Genomic DNA, 22280 nt, shown 5'->3' on the forward strand with positions numbered 1-22280 from the left:
AACACTCTGCCCTGTTTTCTTGGCTTAGTCTTGCCAGCTCTGCACCTTGTGTAAAACAATGTTGCCTTTAGCATGAAATACACAGGAGAGCCTATTCTCAAGGCTCTGACCTTTAAGGAGGTTGACACTTCTGCACTCCTATAGAGACAACAAGTTGCAGAACAGAAACTAACCTTTGTTTTGTTGGAGGTTTTACAGGGGCACGGTGACCTGACCCATGTGGACAGCTGCAAAGGATTCCAAGAATATGAAAAGTCCTACACCAAGAAGTTTGCAACAACCAACCACATCCCCTCCCCCTTTTACTAGCAAAGGAGCCTGAAGTCTGACGTGGGGAAGATGGTTCTCCAGGACATAAGTCTGCCATTAACTTGGTCTGCAGCTGTCCACGTTGGTCAGGTCATGCTGGCCCTGTAAAACTTTTAACAAAATAAATGTTATTTTCTATTCTGCAAATTGTTGTCTTTATGTTAGTGCAAAAGGGTTAATATCCTTAAAGGTCAGAGCCTTGAGAATAGGCTCTCCTGTCTATTTCAGGCTAAAGGCAACATTGTTTTTACAAAAGGTGCAGAGCTAGCAAGACTAAGCCTAGAAAACAAGGCAGTGTTTAAGCCGAAAGAGCATATCTAATACGGAGTCAGATTTCTTATTTTCTATTACGGTATATTCTATTTTTATGGTTTAAGTTTACAATTATAAAGTTCAGCCTTTTTCCATTTTAAATTGTGCAATTCAAGAGCATTAAGTGCATTTACAATGCTGTGAGACCAACACCACTGTCTGGTTTCAGACTATTTCCTTCCTCTAAGTAAAAGCTTGTATCCAAAGCACAACCCATGTCCTCCCTCCCCCAGCCCAAGACAAGGCCTAATCCCCATTCTCTTTCTCTCCCTCTCCACCTATCCTGGAGATTCCCTATCAAAGAAATCATACAAAAGGCGGCTTTTTGTGTCTGCCTACATATCTAAAGCAGGGACTGGTGAATTATTTTTTACATGAATTCGCATTTTTGTATTTTGAGAGGAAAGTTCAGATGGATTAAAGATGAGATGCACAAAACGAAGCCCTTTTAGTAACTATAGTAACTCTGCATAATCTTGGGGTAGGCACTGCTGTTCTAAGTGTGAAGCCACAGCCAGAAGGGAGATGCTTAGCTCTTCCTATGGCAAAACAAAACCAAAAGCAATGTTACAGAGGCCGTGGGGAGGTAGGCACTGTGCAGTTAGAGGGCGGCTACAGGGAGGGGTGCTGCCCTCCCTCAGCAGGTGGACTTGCTCCCATCTATCCTAGGGCCTGTCCTGGGGCGGCCTCTGCTGTCCCGGGGGCGGCCTCTGCTGTCCCAGGTTCACAGGATGCATGTCTTCATGTCAGCCTGCTCCTGGGAGGAGGGTGCAGTGCACTCAGGGGGCAGCATCAGCGGCAGGCAAGGACTTTCCCCAGGACTGGGCTCTAGCCCAGGATGACAACCTCTCCTTCCTTTTCTTGCTTCCTCAGTTGGTGGTTGTAGCAGCTTTTCCATTATAGGTTACTACCAGATACTGAACATATGTTTCTGTGCTATACAGAAGAAACATTTTTTTTAATCTATTTTTATATATAGTGGTTAACATTTGTAAATGTTTGGCCACCATATATAAAAATTCCCAAATTTATCCCTTCCCACCTCCTTTCCCTGGTGACCATACGACCATACAATTGTTTACTAAGTCTGCAAGTCTGTTTCTGTTTTGTAGATGAGTTCCCAGTGCCTTTTTTTTTTTAAGATTGCACATATCAGTGATATCATACAGTATTTTTCTTTCTTTCTGGCTCACTTCACTTAGAATGACAATCTCTATGTCCATCCATGTTGCTGCAAATGGCATTATTTTATCCCTTTTTATGGCAGAGTAGTATTCCATTGTAGAAATATGCCACATCTTCTTTATCCAGTCATCTGTTGCTTCTATAGGTTGCTTCCATGCCTTGACTGTTGTATATAGTGGTGCTATGAATACTGGGATGCAGGTATCTTTTCGCACTGGAGTTTCCTACGGATATATATCCAGAAGCGGGATTGCTGGATCATAGCGTAAGTCTATTTTTAGTTTTCTGATGAATCTCCATACAGTTTTCCACAGTGGCTACACCAAACTACATACCCCCAACAGTGTAGGAGAGTTCCCTTTCCTCCACACCCTCTCCAGCATTTATCATTCATGGACTTTTGAGTGATGGCCATTCTGACTGGTGTGAGCTGATACCTCATTGTAGTTTTGATTTGCACTTCTCTGATCATTAGTGATATTGAACATTTTTTCATGTGCCTATTGGCCATTTATAGTCTTCATTGGAGAAATGTTTGTTTGGGTTTTCTGCCCATTTTTGGATTGGGTTTGTTTTTTTGTTATTAAATTTTATGAGCTGTTTATATTTTCTGTAAATTAAGCCTTTGTCAGTCGAATCATTTACAGATATTTTCTCCCATTCTGTAGGGTGTCATTTTACTTTGCTTATTGTTTCCTTTGCTGTGCAAAAGCTCCTAAGTTCAGTTAGGTCCCCATTTGTGCGTTTATTTGTGCTTTTATTTCTATTGCTTGGGTAGACTGCCCTAGGAGAACATGGCTGAGGTGTATGTCAGGTAATGTTTTGCTGATGTTTTCTTCTAAAAGGTTTATAGTGTCTTGTCTACATGTTTAAGTCTTTAAGCGGGCCATCAGTGTGGCCATTTTACACAAAAGCACAAGAGCAGCAGAAGCACTTAGCACCCTCAGAGCATGGGCTGAACCGAGCTCTACTTACGCAACCCTCAGTGTCTCCATCCTCCACAGGGAACGTGCGTGAACAGATACAGCACCAACTTCGTAGTGAACAGTTCTGTTAAAAAACAAAACAAAATAAAATGTTAACTTTTCATTCTTGGACTCTATTTATTCGAGCCAATTAAAGAGAGGAACAAATGGGAAGTCTTTGGATAAACAGTAAAAGCTATACTTTTTGGTAGGAGAGAATATAACTGGAAATAAAAACAGCAAAATAATAACAACAGTGATCTGAATACACATTTGATTTAAACACATCCTCTCCTCTTTTACTCCCTCTAATCCCGTTCATTCCCTCTCCCTCCCCCCTGGCGTTCTCTCTCTCCCCTTCTCCTCTCCCTCCCTGCCTCCCCCTCTCCCTCACTCTCTTTCTCTCCCTCTCCCTCTCCCCTCCCTCCAGTGAACACATTCACCTTACCCATCTAATTTCAGTCCACAGAAGCACTCAGCTATGAGTTCAGGTGTAGTTTAATATATTATATTTCAACACATGCATATGGTTATTTCAAGTTCTAAATTCTATTCTGGATATTTAAAACATTTAGAAGAAATGTAAGAACCCATTAATTTTAATGTTTTTATATAACAATCTGCTAAATGGTGAGACAGAAAAATATAAGTATCAACAGAACAGTATCACACACACAGAGTAACTTCTCTGGATTTGCATCACACACACCCAAGTTCCAAAGCTCTCATTACAACAGGCTGTTAATATGCCAGACGTGATGCTAAGTAATGTACACACTTTACCCAAACTGGTCTCTGTACCAACCCCTTAAGGTTGCTTTAAGGAAACCAAAGCTTGTGCATGTACCACTTACTTCCCGAGGACCCACTGCCTCCCTCTCCACTGGGCCTCACACTTCATCCTCTTCACAGGTGCTTTTACAGAACAAAACTTTCTCATTTTGATGAGATCCAGTTTATCAATGTTTTCCTTTCATGGACGTGTTTTTTATGTCAAGTTTTAAAACTGTGATCTCAAAGAGATTTTCTAAATGTTCTATAGTTTTGTGTTATACATTTACACAAATGACCCATCTGAATTAGGGTTTGTATAAAGTGTGAGGCTTACGCTGCGATTCTTTTGATCTTTTCTTCTTATTCTTTTTTCCCCCTATGGGCATCCATTTGCTCCATATGAATGTCTTTTAAGCCTGGGGGAAAAAAAAATCTCTTCTCATCTTTTTCAGTCAGAGGCAATCTCTCCCTCCCTTGTGTCCAAGATGCTAAGCATAACCACCTCCTTGGATTTAGTCTTTAGAGAATAAAAGTCTGGAAGGGAAGGGCCTTGTAGACAACTTAAGTTTTCTGCCAAGTCTCACACCTCCCCTGAGGAGAAAAGAGCAAAGGGAATGCTAGCTGCTTAAACTGGGGGAAATAATAGGAAAAATACTGAGAGAAAAACATAATTAACCTAACAAAAATTACCCCGCAGGCAGAAGTTTGCATATTGGCAACTAAGCGAATTTTCTATGAAGAATCTATTACGTACATCAGATTGTCAAAGATACCCCAAACCACACCACCAGTTTTTTTTGTTTTTAAACCACCGTCTTCAAGACAGAGATTCCTGCTATCAGAGAAGGGATTCTCCCCTGTAGAGAGACTTGAGGTCAAGGTGCTTCCAGCAGAGCAGGCTCTCAGCCAAGGATGTGGGACTCACAGGCCTCAAAACAGTGTTCTCTGCACTCGGGTTGGTATGCTGGTTTAGTTGAGTTTTCTTTACCTCTCGACTTGCAAGCTGATTAATAATCTTTCAGGAGTTCACCAAAATAATACAAATGGGGCCCTCAAACTCTGCTGAGTTAACCAGAATGGTTCTCAATGCAGGCATCCCACTGCTCTCCTTAAACAACCTACAAGGAAGTGCATGACTTCTTCCCTCCGTTTACTCCTTTAGCAAGGACAAAACAGTGAGCATCTGGGCGCAGATTCCCATATACATATTACTATAAAAGGGGTACAAGAATGAATGACACGGTCCTGGCTGAAAACTACACAGAGGAGATGAATGCACCACCAGCAAGACTAATGGACGGCAGTGTGTGACACCACTGGTCTGGGGCAGTTGGGGACATTCTACTACCAACACGTCTTAACTGAGTAAGTCCAGCCCCCAGATATTGAGGATCCACCCATGAATCCTCTGAGAAACAGGAAAATCACTCACACACACTCACACACAATTTCCATTCAGAGCTGATACTGAAGGGCAGTTTCAAAGCAATTATTGGGACAAGAAGCTTGTTTGACTAACTTATAGGCTAACAGAAGCATCACCTCAAAATCTAAGGTCAACAAACAGTCCTCCTTGCCTGACCTTCCTCAAAGGACAGAATAGTTAAGGTATGTTTTCTACAAACTAATTTTTAAAAAGACCATGACTGGCCTCTCCCAAATTAACACTCACTTCTTCCTGGACATAGTGCTGTTGAGATCTTAACAGACTGAGTTCCTTACAGACAGAGGCTGGCTCTCATTCACTTTTTCATAGCCAGCACACACCAAAATGCCTAGGACACACAAGCTCTCAATAAACATGAAAGGAACTGAGTTAAAGCGATTGATAAGTAGACCCAGGATTAAAAGGTTATTGCAGAGAGAAATTTTAAGTGCTTCAGTTTACATATTTCTACAGTAGAATTTCTGCTTGGACACCAGTCTTCTATGTTAAGTGCCAATGGGGGCGTTTGGCTGAGCAGCTGGGCCACAGGCAGGCGCTAAAGCAAGCTGTCAGGAATCTCCTCATAGTAACAGAGAAATGCGGAAGTACATGTCTGAACAGCATGTACAGAAGCACCCCCTATTTACTCAGGGCTGAGTCTGTGATATTTCTACTTGAGTTGCTGCACAAGGGGAAACAGGTATGTTCTGAGATGACCCGTCTGCATAAAATGTAAATGAACCATCGTGAGTTGAAACAATCAAATCCTCACACTCCATACTAAAAGAATCGTATAAATCGGACTAGAGCAGGAAAACAACAAAGCACATTGTTACTTTAACTTTCCACTCCATACAGAATATAACACAATCACAAAGGCATTTGGAAATTAAAAAGAAGAGGAAGCTTTTCTCTTTTTCCTGAAAGATACTGCTTACTTCTAAAGTTAATAAACTAAACGTGGATCAGTGAAAATGGTCTTACACTTTTATGAAGAAAATAATCGAGAGATTTCTTTTTTCCCTTCACCACTGATTTTTAACCTATTATCTCTTTCAGTTCACTCTAAGCGCATCAAACACCTCAATTGTTTTTTTCATTTTCACTGACATCCAATGGCTCCAATTTCTGTGACTATTATTAATCCTTTGTCTTCAAAGCTATATTTCTGAAAACAGCACATTCCAGCCCAGTCATTTGTTGAGTGTGCAGCTCTAGACCAAGTCAGGCTGCTAAGTGATGACAGACAGAAGGAAGGCCACCGTGCTCTCTGCAATCAGCAGGGAGGCTGAGTTTGGGAGAGAGACTGAATCTCTCTCCAGGGAGATGAGGCAAAGAGGAGAAAACAAACAGCTCTCCTTCCTAGACCTACTCTTGCAAAACTGTTCAGCAAAGCTAGCCTAGTCCCAAGACCCAGGATAAAAAGGTATACACAGGACCTGAAGGGGGAGAGAGGGAAGACAGACTCTTGTAAGATAACCTGACCATTTTGGAGCACAGCAGAGGGTTTTACAAGCTTGCTCCAAGGCAGTGACTGCGGGCATACCAACCCTGCAAGGACATCAGTCATCCAAACATGAACACAGACATACACCATGCACCACCCACCGTCTCAACCAGACTGAGACATGGAATTCATTGTATTAACCCCTCTTGTGCCTTATCAATTATTTACAACTCAGGCTCATTGAATCATCACATTAAAGGGCCGTGAAGGCAAAAGCACTGTCATGCTTCCATACGGCATGGCTCTGCCTGCTGAGTCACATTCTGGAACGCAAGTGCAGCGTTTACTTCCAGACATCGTCAGGAGCAATGATCTAACGGCCCTGCACTTGGAAGTAACAAGACAGAGCAAGCATACACTGAGACAAGACGGAAACAGGACAGCCTCCCTCACACTCAAGCGCCTGTGCTCTCTCTCTGTGTCTGTCTCTCTAACACACAGGAACCACGGACGCTGACCCACAGCTCTCATCACCTACTGTATTTGACCTATGCATGCATGGTCAGTGTGTGCATTTATAAACAAGCATATTTATGTCTGTATTGTCACATATTTCCACTAGGATGTAAACTTCTTGAGAAAAGAGACTTTGTATCATTTCAGATACTATGTTAACCCCAGCACCCAGAACATGATACTCATCCCACAAACTGTTATTGAATGAATAAAACTACTTATGAGCTATGTGGTAAAACCTGTTTTAACAGACAAATAACGCTTTTCGAAAAATGTTCCCCTAATATTGGTTTCCAAATCAGAGATCCCAAGTAATAATTCTGAATAATATTCCCCTAACTTATTTTAATTAATACATAAATATTAACAAATATTTTTAAAATATTCCCTTTTAAAATGCATTCATGTAAAAGTATAACAAACTTCATGCAGATAGTGCATCCTTATTAATCCATTAGTAGGTCTGTGTGCACATGAAGGAAATGCCCTTGTTGGTATTTTATTACATTCCCATAAAAATGGACAAAAGTAATAGGATGCAATCCAGAGACAGAATCTAGAACAGAAAATACTCCCAATATAAAAGGTTTCAGGGTCGAAAGAAAATTGGTAATCAAACTGTAAGCCTCCAGAATGAAATCACATCTTTAAAGCAATAATTTAAAAACTGTGTTGCATCTGACAAATCTCCTGCCAACTACCAAAACCTGTCTCTCCTTAATTTATTCTGTCTCACTATTGAAGAGTGTGAGTAAGAACTAAGAAAGCATAATCCTGCAGTTAATGCTCAGCGCACTTCTCCCTCACCTGACTGCTCACAACTTCTGCAGACCACATTCTCACTCCTTCTGGTGTTGTGTACACAAGCTGTATACTGGTAGTTTTAGAGCCATACCTCATTCTGGAAGAATCTCAAGAAATTTAAAATAAAACAACAGCAATGCTTTATTTCACGAACATGTCAGAATTCAATCCATAAAAGCAACATGAGCAGGATGTGTGGGGGAAGAATATATTTAGTTTAACTTCGGTAGGCTCTCTCTCCAATTGAATAGGACACTATACACTCTTCATCCTGGGAGTCTGACTAATACTCTCACAAGAATGCACTGGAAATCATCTACGCATACACATCTAAGTGGGAAGGGGAAGTTAAAGATCACTCCATCGCTCCACTGGTACCTAGAATTAATTACAGGACCCATCAATGAACTGCATTTTCAATCGCTACAATTATAATTACGTATATCCAAAAACTGTCAATGGAATGAGGCATGAGCAGATTGACAAATCCATTTAGGAACATTTATGACCAAAATGCTCCTAAATTACTCAGAAGTAACTGTCACTTCTGGCCATGTCCTTAATCAATTCCACTACTTCTTATAACCAACCTGATCTGACTTTAGTTATCTGACTATAGTAACAATGTAACTGAGGACAGTCACATCATAATTACAAAACAGAGCTATGAGACAAAAGAAATGTTTACGTATTTCCCTGGAACTTCTGCAGCTTTCAAATCACTGTCCAAAAGTCAAATTATTTTTACTCCTTTTTCAAAAGTGAATGTATTTTTAGGTTATCATAATGTGTCTCTCTGCAGGACAGATTCCTGTCAATGAAAGAAAGGCTGCCTCCTGGCTGTCCTGGCCTTCCTTTGCCTTCCCCTTGCTCCCTAAGGCTCTGAAATGTCTTAGGGTGAGAACAGATGGAGACGAAGACATGTCTACACAGTGATATTAACAAGTCTTGAAAGAATAAAGTGTTCTATACATATAAAACTTAAGGAACTCTTTCTATCATTATATGCAAATGATTGCTCCATCTCACAATGTAATAGAGATGTAAATAACTGTTCTTTCTTCAGTAGCATCCCTCAGGCTCCTGCTGCCTATGTCTGACTCATGTTCTCCCTCAAGTCATGATCTGACAACCATTTAAATCCAATTCCACCTGTTAAACACGCCATACAAGGGGCACAAACCAGTATGTTTTTACTGACATGACTACCTGAAAGAGCAGCGGTATGCTGACCTGAATACATTTTGAGACTAATTTGACACAGAAATTATCAACATTAAATCAGAAATTATATTGGGGATGGAGCAGTCTTCAATATGCATGCAATGGGAGAGTAGACCCAGAATATTAAAATGTATTTGAAATTTCCCCTAGTTTTCTCTGTAATAATAACCAGCTACCTAAAGAATTAGCAGGAAACCTGATCTCAAGTGTCATGTTTAATAAAACACCTACTTAACATACAGAATGCCCAGGAGAGGTGGAAACCTGCAGTCAGTGCCAGTGAGCTCAGTCGAGGAGATATGGGATCTATCTGATGCCGAATATTCTCACTTGAAAATGAAAACATCCAACTATTCAAAAACCATGCTCATCCATTCCTGGTGCCTAGAGCTTACTTAGCAAGCATGAGTAAGTAGCCCCTCCCCACCTCACTCAGTTCAGCAGAAGAGAGAATTTCTTTGATATAGTTCAGCCTCTCTTCCTCCCAAGTCTATGCTTCACCACACTTCCACCCACATGCCCACGGTCCCTCAGATTTTTTCCATATCTGACTAAATGCTGCTCTTCTATCTAAATAGCAATGATAAAACAACAACAATAATAAATCTGTTGATCCCTTAATTGCATCCAGTACTTTACGCGCATTTTCGTATTGAATCTTCACAACAATCCCATGAAGCAGCAGCTAGTATCTAAGCTGCATTTTACAGAGGAGAAAAATGTTTAAAGAAATTAAGTCCCCTGCACAAGTCACACAACCCGTAAGTGGCAGAGGTGATGACCCAACCCAAGTCTGTCTAGTTCTAGAGCCCAGTCCCTTCATTACAAACCCCTAGAGTTTCTGTAGAAAGAGTAGAAAGGCTTAAAGAATCACTTGGTTGAAGTGTTTCATTTAACAAATCAGAGAATGAAGACCCAAAAGCCTATGACAAGGCCTCTTTTGATCCTAAGTCTCTCAGAACACCTTATACACTTTAACACACCCACACCCTGATCCTCCTTTGGGTTCCAGAGCTGATGTCCCTGGTTCTCCATTTAGCTACCACTCTGGATCTCCTGTGACTCTTCCTTGCCTGCCCATGTCCTAAATACCAGCTTTCCCAAGGTCCCTTCCTCAGTCTCCTCCCTGGTTGGTCTATTCCAAGGCTCTGCGGCTGTTATAAAGCAACACCCAAACTGAGACACACATGCCCCTAACCACAGCTCCTCCCTCTCTATCCAGGGCTGCCGTTACTTCAACCCTTCCCCGTGCACTTGTGATTTATTTCCAATCCACACTGTGTCTAAGGGTAAGACTCAAAAATTTCAATTCCTGCTTGACTTCCCAGAGACCTTCTGTTCTCACAAGTGTCCAAAATTTAACTCAGTCCTTGGTACCAAATTTGTACATCTACAATCTTGAACACCATCCCTCTTCCCCTTAAATGTGACACATTGTCTCCCAGGCCACATCTAGTCATCCCTAAGCCAGTGCCCCTGCCTGAAATGTCTCTGGCCCAGGCAATCCTATTTCAGTGGCTGCTCCCCAGGGTAAGCTTCCCATTCTCTCTCACATGGATGACCACATCGGCCTTCTCCCAGCTGGTTTCCCTGATCCAAAATCTCTCCACCTCTGGTCTGAGCTCCTCTGGTTCATTAGAACTTGTCTTTTCAAAGAGATCTGATCACTTCACCCCCACCCCCACACTCCTAGCTAACCATCTCAGAGTAGAAGGCAGCCCATGGGAAAGGAACAACAGCCGCTTCAAAAGCTGACCAAGCCACGCCCTCCTGTCCAGTCCCCACCCCTCTTCCATCCTGCCCCTTGTCCCTCTGGAATAATGCCACTCCCAGAGCACACTGCAGTCCCTCTGAGTCTCCTGTCTACCCTGCTGTTTCAAATTAACTCCTCAAACCAAAGGCCTTTTGAATTCCCTCTCATCTTTTATGCAAACCCTACCAACACCATCAGCATCTTCTTCCTCACCTACTAAAAGCAGAATATTTCCTGTAAGGGGTTTTTCCAGGCTGTGCACGTCACACTTCACCATAGGCTAGGTCTGCCTAGTGAGAGAGGAAAGGCTAGTACCTAGGTCCCAGAGAGACTTCTCCCAAGGGTAAACAGCTACTTAAATGATTAGTAACTTTCCACATGTTCCCTATATGCTGCTTTAAATTACAGAAATAAGTATTTACTGACAATAATTACCTAAGTGACATGTTAATGTTGGGAGAAATCTCCACATGGAATAATTCATCCAGGCAACACCAACTGTCACAGGGACTTCATTTACGCACTCTTCCTCTAATCAGTGAGGCAGAACAGAACATTCAAATCACTCTCAATATCTTTATGGTTTTATACTATTTGTGCACTTTCCCCCATGATCCAGACCCCTGCAGTCTTGGTCCAATGCCAAATAAGATTAACATGAGAGAGGAATTAAAATCACATAAACTACTAGAAAAAGTGGTCAATTTTATCTTCTATGTCAGTAAATAGAAGACAACATAAAAAGGACCTGAACCTTTGGGCCATTTGAGAACTCTGATTTTGAAACTGAATATGAGACTGAACATTCCAGAAAGAAGATTAATCGAAACTAATGAACATTTAATGAGGTTTTAAGTAGCTCAGTGTTTCACTCCTCCCACTTAGTTTATTTCATTCAATGCTTCTTATCATGTTTCAATTGGACAAAAATTTTCATCACTTCTATTGACAGGGAATCAAAACATAACATGAGTAAAAACTTCAGAGGAGGCCAGCAAATGGATAACTTTAGTGGACAGATAACGTTAGTGGCCCACTTTCTATTATGCAAATGGCCTGACGAGACACATCCTGAACTTAAGAAACTGTGTCAAGGCAAGAAGGTGCAAGGCTCCAGGCTCTGGGCTCAGGTACCAACCTCCGCTGCTCTTCGCCATGTTCTCCTGAGGGGACAGTAAGGCACTCATCCATGTGTCCATGAAGCAACCTGAGGACATCACTGCTGATGAGATACCCTGGAAGGATCGAAACCAGTCACATTGGAACAGTCATGGTCAGATGCTGACAGCTGGACAGATCACCTGGTTCAGCCTTCTATTTTCATAGTCAAAGATCCAGAAGCCTAGTGAGGCTTAGGTAACTGGGAAAAATGGCAGACACAGGTGCTGCCACCTGCCTGCTGTCTCTGAGCCCCGGGCTCCCAAGTCTAGAATCCATGACTGTAGCCTCAAAAGACCCTCCACTGAACAGACAAGCCTGGATAGGCTCAAGTCTGGACTATCTAAGTGAGAATAATCAGAACAGAGCTATTTCCCTGGAAACCCTGAAGCACAGGCACTACTGTGCTCCGGGTCTAAGTCCCGCACCCCGGAGGATGAGACATCTTGACATTAGCCTAAATGAGCAATATCCTGAGGCCAGAACATTGGAGAAAATAATCCCTAGAAAGCTCACGTGTAAAATACACACAAATAAACTGAAATGTAAAAATAAGGAAGGACAGACCTTAACACAAACTTCACTTTAAAGTAACAACTTACATGAGAGTCTTGAACGTCACGCATCTGCGTTACAGGCTTCTTTGACACAAAGAGCTCTAATGCATTTGCTCATTATCATGATTCCAGGGATGACTGTTAACTCTGCATCAAGGGAACACCCTCCTCACTGCCGTGGTGTCTTTACCCTGGGCTGCTTTGCTTCCTGAGCTGATGGGGGCCACGCTCCAGAGGGTCTGCTGGAAGGTGGCATCCATGTGCAAGCTGCTACTGCCATAGGACAAGTGCTGCATTAGAGGCAAAATGAGGCATCACTTCAGGCTCAGGGTGACTCTTCACACGTAAGTGTTCCTGGCAACTCTAACTGAACATCGCAGGTTTGGAAATGTCCATAGACAACATCTATTTCAATCCCATCCCTCAAAAATTAAGAGACTGGTCAAAAAAAATTAGAGTTTATATTTGATATTACGTATTTTTCAGCTTTATTCTAGGAGTTACTACTTAAGTCACCAATAGAAAACACACAAATCAATCACCTCACACCATTCAGAATGACCATGATTAAAAAGTCCACAAAGGAGAAATGCTGAAGAGAATGTGGAGAAAAGGGAACCCCCTTATGCTGTTGGTGGGAATACAGTTTGGTGTAGCCACTATGGAAAACAGTGTGGAGATTACTTAAAAAAATAAAAATAGAGCTACCATACGATCTAGCAATCCCACTCCTGAGCATATGTCTGGAAAAAACTCTAATCTGAAAAGATACATGTACCCTAATGTTCACAGCAGCACTATTTACGATAGCCAAGACATGGAAACAACCTAAATGTCCACTGACAGATGACTGGATAAGGAAACTGTGGTGTATTTATACAATGGAATCCTACTAAGCAATAAAAGAAGAAAAAATAATGCCATTTGCAGGAACACAGATGAACCTGGAAACTGTCATACTAAGTGAAGTAAGCCAGACAAGTAAGCAAAATAGTGTATGATATCACTTATATGTGGAATCCAGAAAAAGTGATACAAATGAACTTATTTCCAAAGCAGAAATAGACTCACAGACAAAGAGAACAAACTTAAGGTTCCCAAAGGGAAAAGGTGGGGAGGGATAAATTAGGAGTTCAGGATTTGTAGATACACACTACTATACATAAAATAGATAAACAGCAAGGTCCTACTATACAGCCCAGGGAACTACATTCAGTATCTTATAATTCCCTATGTCATATGACACTGCAAATCAACAATACTTCAAGTAAAAAAGAAAACACATAAATGAATGTACTATCATACATTTATTTGTTAAAACAGACTATTTTGTTTTAGAGGCTTAAGTTTTCTACATATCACGGTGTGAGAGTGTTTTGACAGTGAAATAGGTAAAATCTACTGGACTGATGTCTTAATTTTATAGGGTTCTTTGGGAACTTTTATCTACAATTTGATGTAACAGTCATTAGATGGCAATATTGCCCAATAGGTATCAAAACTGAGGCCAATAAATTTCCTTCAAAATTCAGATACTGCCAATTTCAGATGTTCCTTCTTAAAAACAAATGTATTAAAAGAATATCATATTTTGTATCTTTGAGAGCCATAACACATGAGTTCTGAAATGATAAGTAGAGAAAAACAAAACGATGAGTAACACCAAACGCTGTGCTTATTTCACTATCACCTGACCACTGCTAGAGTTTCAAACACTCTTAGCACAACCACCTGTTTCCTTGGAGTCATCTCAGTAAACTTCACCAACACTCCTACAATGTTCCTACAACACTTTCCAATGCCAATGGTTGCCTAAGCTCTTAAAGACTAACTGCGCCAGAACTTTCCCAGAAATCTGACTTCCTAGTTAGATGAAGAGCAGTCACAGCATGAAGAGTCATCCTGGTACCAGCTACAGGCCTTTCAACTCCAACGGTCTCTTCTGCCTAAATATGCTAATCTCAAGTCACCAGCAAATATGGGGTTTCATTTTCTTTCTCTTAAAAAAAAGACCAAAGAAGTTTCTGACAGTTGACATACATACCATTATCTTATCAATAATTTTTCCAATCAATAAGATTGAAAGTTTGCCAGTGCATGCATGAGATTTAGCAAAAACCAGCTCTTCCACCTCCTCCTCTCAACCAGCTCTCTGCCTCTTCACAACATCCTCTTCACCTCAGCCTGTCAATCCTGTGCAAATCCCGCCTGAGATGCCTTTATTGAATTAATTTCTTTCCAATATGCTAAAACTCTTTAACTACTTACAAATTAATCATATGCCATCTGCTTCCACAAGTAAGAAAACACATTCTCCTTCATGGCCCTCATTACACAATGTGATTTTTGAGTGTCTTTTTCTTGCTGCCTCTTGTAAGTTACCTGACACAGGCTCACAACTGAACTCCCAGCACCAAGCAGGGTACTCAGTAAACAAGGATGTGGAGGAGTCAACACAACCTTTAATATCAAAGGAGCATAAGCTTTAAAAATATATTTTAAGTTATTCCATAAATATTCCTATTTCAATGACCTAACACAAGCGCACACACATACAAACCTGTAAAACCATATGGATTTCACTAAACCATCAGAAGATGAGTCAAAATACCAGCGCTTATATTTTTACTACTGAATTCAGGTGAAAGCTCATGCCATGTTATGATAAACAGAGATTTGTTAATTCATCCTGGTTCCCTGAATATACTATGTGTAAAGCATGTGCTGAATATTAATAGAGCACAATTCCCATCCCAAGGGGGCTTGTTATCAAGAAAGGTAAAATACATCCACAAAATGCTGTGAGTCAGTATTTTGGAAACGCCAGCTGAACTGTAATCAAAGTGCTGTAAGAACTGGGAGAACAGATCACTTCAGCCAGCCTAACTGGAACAGAGTTCACTGTTTTGGGCCGTGAGGACAGGTGGTAGTTCCCCAGCAGATGTGGGATTCCCGTGGGGTGAGGCATTCGAAAAGCCAGTAGGACCGTTTGGCCTGGGCCTCACAGTTACATACTCAGAGATGCTGTCCCCAAGTAAATCTGTATGTACATTGGGTTTGAGGTTAACAATATTAATGATGTTAAGGGGCTGAGTGTAAGTATTTAAGACATATCAAAACTTTTAGAAACTAGTTTGGAGATTTTCATTTTTAATATACCAGAAACCTCATAACTGGAAGTGGCCTGGGCCTCCCTGGCCCTCTAAGAGGAAATGGTCCCCCTAATTAAGGGAATGGTACCCAAAGGGGCAGAGATATGGGAACATCAAGTACAGCAGAGAGTTTCCTCTTTGAGGCTTATAGCATAAACTCAGAAAGAGAGTGAGAGACAGGCCCTCAGACAAGACAGGTGTCAGACCAAGGACTGTATACTTCAGGCAATAAGGAGCTACTGCAGTGAGAACATAATAGGAGGAGAAGGAGGGTTAAAATGCAATTTTCAAATCATATCTAAGCTTAAAGATAAACAATAAATATGGAACTGTAAAAGTAGGAAAATTTCAGTCTGTGGGAGAAAGTAAAAAAAAAAGTCCTTAAGATCATATTACACCATTTAAAGTTATCTACACCATGTCCACTCTTCTCAAGAAAACATCCTCTGGGCATAACTATTTTGGATGCTTCTACCGAATTTTGCCACTTAAACAACAAAGGAAATCTGAAGAACCACATCGTCAGCCTGTGGTGCTGAATATTTGGACTGCAGTAACGGTTTCCATTACTGAGATGAAGATGAGCTGTCCTGAAAGCAGAAACAGATGTTGTCAGAGGCTGAAAGCAAAGCTGGCCTTAGGCTGAAATATGCAGCTCTAGAATTTACACACTAACAGGGCAGCAAGGACCCTTCAGGAGCGGCGCAGGGGCTCTGGGTGCTGAACTGCTCCCTCCACCACCTTGATTCTTATTAGTGACACACAAGTTCTCAGGGACACAGCAATCATCTGAGGATAGTGTCAAAGAAGGCAAAATCAAATTCAGGAGGTGCGAGAGGGTCCAACAAAGGCCACTGGTCCAAGAACCTTGTTTTGGGTAACAAGAATTTATACGATAGAAACACAAAATCTCAGGAAGGAAGAAAAGTATTGTAAATCACCTCCCAGTAGTTTTCAGCCTGGACGCCACTTTGATATTCTTAATGTCCTTTGTAATCCAACGTATATATTTTACAAATTTTAAAAGATTATGATGACAAGCTATCAATAAGCTTTATCAGACTGTCAAAAAGGTCCAAGGTAAAAAAAAAAAAAATTAAGAATATCTGAATTCAGCCCTTATTCAATGCATTTATTCACTCATTTATTTCTCTCTTTTTAAATGATGGGTACTTGGGCCCTGGTGATGCAACACTGGAAAAATGACCATCCAGGGAACATAAGTAAACAGGACACATCACCCTCAGGCTTCATTTTTTTATTCTGAGAAAAAACGAGGGACATAGAATAGATGCTCTTTCCAAATGTAATAGTCTATGGTACCATCACCTGAGCCACAGAGAGAAAAAATTAAAAGGCTCAAGGTAAATAAATCAAAAGTAAACTGGATAACAACAATAAACAGCTTGAAGATATTTATGACAGCTATCTTTTTAGCTATCAATATTTTTATACAACTTCAGCAATTCAGCAACTTATTATGCAGTCAAAACACCTAGCATTTCTTATCAGAAAATCAGAGGTGGGTATGAGAGCAAATTTTTATGAGCCCAAGAATAGCTTTCTTTTAAGCACTTTCCATCACTTTTTAGGTTATGGGGTTCTGCTCTCCTCAATTTACTTTTAGATAGTTGTTTGTTTGGCAATATTTCCATGGATTTTGAAAGATCTGTTTCTATAGGTGACCTAATCAGGAGAAAATTATTCAAAAATCAATGTTTTGAATGGGACCAATCCAATCGATGGATTGAAAACTCCTGTGCATACTAGAGTGATTTTATGTCTTTCTAACAAGTAAAAATTGTTTTGCATGCTTTACCTTACTTTGTTTAGTTTGAAATAGATTCACAGTAATACCTATTTGGCCATATTCCCTCTATTTTAAATTGTATATTTCTTACATGTAAGCTGCTTTGCTAAAGCCTTCTTTGAAAGAAAAAAAAATAGGTCGTTCCAACGGGGCAAAATATTTTTTTTTCTCTTGGATATTTCTGAAAAGAGGATTAAGATATCATGTCACATTAGAATTTGAAACAGCAAGATGAGAAAAGACATTATTTGGATGAGGGTTTTACAACCTTTTCTGGAGATAAGACCCTCTATTCCTGGGAAATCATGTACCGAGGTTCAACACGTAAAGCAGAGGCAGGCGGACCACCCCGGGTGGAGCCCAGGCTTCCAGTGACCATCACAGCGCCCTCCTCCATCCACGAGACACCTCCCCAGAGGAGAGGGGGTAAAAAAAAAAATCAGTCCTTTAGACCAGCTTTAATCAATTTAGCATCCGAACAGTTGTAAGCTTTATTAGAGCAGCAAATGCACAGCTAGATAGTTTAACCTTAGCTTAACCATCATTGTCAGTGAAGGACAATTAGATCAAAGGCCAACAGACATTAATGACTGAAAAGATACAGAATCAATGGCTTGAAAGGTTTACCTTTAGTAGTTAATTTTAACTGAATTGTTTTCAGCAAAATTTCTTATTTCTTTTGAACCATATCAGTATCTTCTCAGAATATGAATCTTGCTTTTCATGTGATAGACCTTTATTTAAAATCAGCGATGACAGTCTCTTTCCTACTCCTTCCCAACTTCCTCTTCTTCTAATTAAATAATTGCAGTTCCTTGAACTATTCTTAATAGGCACAAATCTCCCGGGTAAATACTGGTAGCAACTTACTAAGTAAACTTTACGTGTGCCATTCATAGAGCCAAGAGACTTGTGTGGACTAAGCATTCAGTCCTCTTAACATCCCTGTGAATGGCTATTACCCGCACACCGCCATGGAGAAGCTGCAGGTCTCAGGAGCTACGTGACTGGTCCAGGCTCACGTTTAGCAGACTCTATACTAATGAACAAATGTGTACTTACAGACACAATCCATCCTTGGTTATTCAGGTTCAGTATGTGGATTATTCCAGCCATGACTGTTTATTCCAGCATCTTTTACTGCCTCACTTTCTGCTCTTTTCACTTGCTCCAGACCCTGCTCACCAAGAACTAACTGGCTGGGCCCTGGAATCTGTGAACATGATGCTAATCAACCAGAGGAGAAATGGGAGGTGATAATTAACCCTCTCTACACCCACAGGAACGTCCTTCAGCATCTCTAACCTACATGCTAACACTCGGTTACTATCTTAGGATATTCTCACATGTGTCCGGTTTGTTTTTTCCACTAATTTCTTGAGGGCAGAAAACATGTATAATGTGTCCTTTGTCTTTCCTGTGGTTTCTACTATATGCTAGATCCATACAGATGAACCCTAAAATCACTGATTCTATTACCAAGCGGAAGTGATATTTTAACAGTCCGGTTGGTCAACTGCCTGTAGCTCTATACAGAAGGTTATCAGAAAAGGAACTTAAATAAACTGACTAAACTGTTAGCTTGAAAATTATGAGAATGTAATTAATCAGGCAGTCTATTTATTTCCGAAGGTAACAGAAGGTGATCCCCATGCATCACAATTATTGCCACGATTGGTTTAGTGCTCTTTAATCCAAAGCATATTCAAACCCATCATCTCGCTGCTTCATGATGGTAACCTTGGTGCTGAGAATGATTATCACCATTTTGCAAAGGAGGAAGCCAGAATTCAGGAATTAGATGACCCTCAGGAATTTACTGGTAGAACTGATGCTACAAGCCCTGGCTTCTTTGAGATTCTGAGTTTTCTACTCCTTTGGTGCATAATGATGCCATCCTGTCAAATAAACTGCTGTATAGTGGAAAGAACACATTGTACAGCAAAAACACGCAGTTATGCCAAAATCAAAATAAGATATGCTTAGAACTTACATACTCAGAAGCATGCATGAATTATTTTTATTGCTGCTATTGGTTTCCAAGCAAAACTACAACTCAAAATGTCTATCTCCTAATCAAAATACATCATCTTCACATACACAGCACAGCATACAGCAATGGCTTAATAATGCTTATCTGACCAGCTGACTCACTGTCGTTGTCCTAGAAATGTGCATGGTGCCTGTTTCCACCTACACGGGTTGAGACAAAAAGGGAGAGACGTCTGCTCCTCGCCTCCCTCCAGCTCTGCAGCATCAGATGCTCTGTGCGATTTAACAGTGCCTGTCAGTTACACCAGGGCACTGTTTCGCCATTTCCCAGCCTTCATCATTCTCTCTTACCTCAAAGCAAGTAAAACAACTCCCTTCTTCCTAGAAATGTTTCAAAATTGGAACTATATGTGTTGATAAGAAAAAATTGACTTGAAACATCCCTAGACCCACCCTATTTCTACGTTCACAGACCAAAGGGGTACCAACTACTTACTTAATTCTAAACCAATTACACACAAACAATATTTTGACTTAAGGCGGGGGAATACACTTTCTATAAACTAGGATGAACTTAACTGCAACAATGCTCTATTTCTGATTTTTGTTTTAATCATCATGCACTATGATGTCTGGGATTTTTTTTTAATGTGGATATCCATGTAAAGTTTATAATACCTCACTTTATATTTAATTACTTTCTCAACCTTAAAACAAAAAGAATATTTTGCACAGGCATCCTTCACACTTCCACTGACTTCAATCTTCCATGAACTTCTGCATATGATTATTATTTAGCAAAACTACAATTTACTAACTAAGTTAAATTAAATAGATACTGGCTTCACCACAAAAATAAAAAATGCTTTCAATTCTTAAACATAAACTTCTTTTTTCAATCTCCCATTTCTAGCCACTTCCCTTTGAAACAATGCAATGTCAGTGACAGAACTAAACTATTTTTTATTTTGTTCATTTCTCCTTTTCTAGCATGGCAAGTGTTTCTCATATAAAAAGTTGCTTTCATAAATATCAAAATAGCTAATCACAGCCTCATTAATATAGCCTTCTCACTGGGTGCAAAATGAAGTTCATGGAATTTCAAATCCCTGATTAGACTGCACTTACATGCTGTTAATAAAGCAGTCCAAGAACAGGCTCCAGCAATGTCACAAACATACATATCAAGACAGGCACAAGGGAAGCCTGTCTAAGTAATCCTTGTAAGCCACACTTCCACACATGTCACATTACTCCTCTAGTTAGGGAGCTATTTATAACTCATCACAGAGACATACAGGCTCATTTCTAAGCAATTCTCCCAGATAATCTACAATCTCAGCTTTAAAGAGATCATTTTATTGGCCTGTCTTTTATCACATCAGCAAGTACACAGTCCTGCTTTCCACACTTACCAAGTACCTTTCGGAGGACACCCTGAGATGAGGTCATCTCCAACTCGTACTTTCTCTCCTTCTGAGTGCTGCTTGGAGGCAGGATGTATATAGTCCACCAACAAGCCTCACAAGCACAGTGATTGAAAAGTGAAACGCAGAAATGCCTCTTAGTTTAAATTGATTTTCCTTGCCAGCGATGCCAAAATAAAAGAGGAAAATGAAATAAGCCTTCAAAATCAGTCTCCTTAAAATGAAACTGTCCTATTCACACAACCTTTAGAAATCTGAAATGTAATGCAAATTCATCTCTTCGACTCTGAAAATTGAAAGAATGAGGTCAAATTAGCTTAGGATAAGACATACTAGAATGCAAAGATTGTTCTTACAGAAACTGGTTGTGACATCTGGGGAGGTTCGGTGTCTTATTTCCCCAACTAAGGATTGCTTTAAAAAGATAGTCATTCATGCTATCGTAAGGCCATGCTGATCTGACTTCACTCCTATGTAATCATAGGCTATTACACTGCTCACACTGCTATCTCTAATAACATCTAGTTTTTTGTTACTTGATTTTCAGAAGGACTTGGGATTTTGTAATACGACATTCATGTTATAACAATTTAAAAAACAATTAAAACAATTTGGGGGGATGCTGATTCAAACTGGGTACAAGTATCGTCACCTAAGTTTTACTGTCCTATGCTTTGTTTTTATCACGTTGTTTTAAAACGGGGTAGTTTCCATTACTCAAAGGGTAAAATATCAGAGAATCCTGCAACAGCAGGGTACATTATAAAAATGTCTGGGTACACATTAAATCAAATAATAACTTCTAGAACAAGTCAAGCACAGCTTCATGAACCATATGTCCATTCTTCATACTTCAGCCCCATTACCAAGCATATAAATTTAGGCATATAATTCTTCAACCTCTTCAGTTCCTTTTAAAACCAAAATGTAAGATCTATCCAAAAATGAGAATCATTTCAGTGATATCCTAATAATTATCTAATAATTATCATTCTCTCCTTGTGCTCAGCTTTATGATTTTTCCATAACGCTTATGTTTTGCTTCTTTCCTAGTACCCCAATGCCAGAATGTAAGTTCCATGATAGCAGGGCCTTTGAATGGGGTTTCCTCAGCTCCGACGAGCACTTTGCAGGCACCCAGTAACAACTCATTGTGCATAAATGAGTAAGTGAATCAGCAAATAAGACTTCTTAAGCATACATAGTTAGTGTGTGATCGGTGCTCTGAGCTGCTTTTCTTACACAAACTAGAGTCCTACACCTCACTGTCATCCTGCAGAATTCCGTATTTCCATCATTGAGCCACATTTTTAGAGTTGTAGGGAGTTTTTCATTCATTCACTCAAACATTTGTAAGACACTACCTGCCACTCATCGCTTTAGTAGTTGGGGACACATCCACAAACAGGGAAGGAAAAGGTATCTGCCTTGTGAGTTTCATTCTGATCAAGGCAGGCAGATAATGAATG

At 40.3% G+C, this 22280-nt stretch overlaps 1 long non-coding RNA gene across 1 annotated transcript; it reads right to left on the reverse strand.

The window, feature by feature from the left end:
- Positions 1 to 430: 430 nt before the first annotated feature.
- Positions 431 to 20900, reverse strand: LOC116276555 (uncharacterized). Its single transcript, XR_012061017.1, has 3 exons — positions 20800 to 20900; positions 2782 to 2856; positions 431 to 2030 (listed from the first exon to the last, which is right to left on the reverse strand). It is a non-coding gene; the product is annotated as an uncharacterized lncRNA (long non-coding RNA).
- Between the last annotated feature and the right edge of the window lie 1380 nt (positions 20901 to 22280).

Source organism: Vicugna pacos, chromosome 18 (assembly GCF_048564905.1).
Source record: "Vicugna pacos chromosome 18, VicPac4, whole genome shotgun sequence".
Taxonomy (NCBI): Eukaryota; Metazoa; Chordata; class Mammalia; order Artiodactyla; family Camelidae; genus Vicugna; species Vicugna pacos.